At 49.6% G+C, this 1,126-nt stretch overlaps 1 long non-coding RNA gene across 1 annotated transcript; it reads left to right on the forward strand.

The window, feature by feature from the left end:
- The first annotated feature begins 136 nt into the window (after positions 1-136).
- LOC117954491 lies at positions 137-1,097 on the forward strand. Its single transcript, XR_004658834.1, has 3 exons — positions 137-298; positions 576-689; positions 815-1,097. It is a non-coding gene; the product is annotated as an uncharacterized LOC117954491 (long non-coding RNA).
- Positions 1,098-1,126: the final 29 nt, after the last annotated feature.

Here is a 1,126-nt window from a genome sequence, read left to right on the forward strand (position 1 = left end):
GGCAGAGCAGAGCAGAAACGGGTGAAAGTCATCAAACTCCAATCAGCGTGTTACCAGGCAGAGAGAGGGCTCATGACAGTGTCCCCAGTGTCAGAGTGTCTTCAGTCTGTATATCTGTCTGTCCTCAGAGTGTCTCCAGTGTCAGTTTCTTCAGTCTGTATGTGTCTGCCTGTCCTCAGAGTGTCCCCAGTGTCAGAGTGTCTTCAGTCTGTCCCGAGGAGGCTGTCTCCACTTTACCTGCAGTCAGTGTCAGCATCAGTTCTGTGGCGGCTGCAGCCAGCCCTTCTACCTCGGATCTGTGAGTCTTTACTCTCATCGTAGTATGTCTAGAGATAGATAGATATGCAGCTCTATACATAATAAAAGTAGTGATTTTTTACATGGTGTCTGGGGGAGATACGCTGCTCTATACATGTTAAAAGTAGTGATTATTTACATGGAGTCTGGTGGAGATATGCTGCTCTATACACGCTAAAAGTAGTGATGATTTACATGGAGTCTGGTGGAGATATGCTGCTCTATACACACTAACCCTGTATCAATCTGTGATTTTAATGTGTTTTAATGTATTTCAGGCCTGTAGTTTCTCTGCTGACTGTGGGTCTAAAGGTCTTCACGCCCACCACCCCCGAGACTGTCTGTACCACCTGAGAGACTGGAGCGTGTCCCGCCTCCACCTGCTGCTACAAGTAAGACTCCCGCCCCCAACTGTTCTGCTGGTAAGAGTCCCACCCCCACCTGTGTGACTTATACCATCAGATCCTAACAGAAGTGTGTGTGTGTGTGTGTGTGTGTCTGTCTGTGTGTGTTTCAGTATTACAGAGTGTCTTCTTCCTGGGTGGAATCAGCCAATAGCAGCTCAGCTCCTATCAGTCAGACTGAGGAGTGTTTGATTCTGGAGCTGAGAGACGACGGCAGCCGGGCGGAGGAACCCTGTGGACGCCCTGCACCACCCGGGTACCGGGGCCACTGCCAGTAAGTTATCTCCACCCGTCTGCTGCCAGTAAGTTATCTCCACCCGTCTGCTGCCAGTAAGTTATCTCCACCTGTCTAATGCCAGTAAGTTATCTCCACCCGTCTGTTGCCAGTAAGTTATCTCCACCCGTCTGTTGCCAGTAAGTTATCT

This window comes from Etheostoma cragini, chromosome 12, assembly GCF_013103735.1.
Source record: "Etheostoma cragini isolate CJK2018 chromosome 12, CSU_Ecrag_1.0, whole genome shotgun sequence".
Taxonomy (NCBI): domain Eukaryota; kingdom Metazoa; phylum Chordata; class Actinopteri; order Perciformes; family Percidae; genus Etheostoma; species Etheostoma cragini.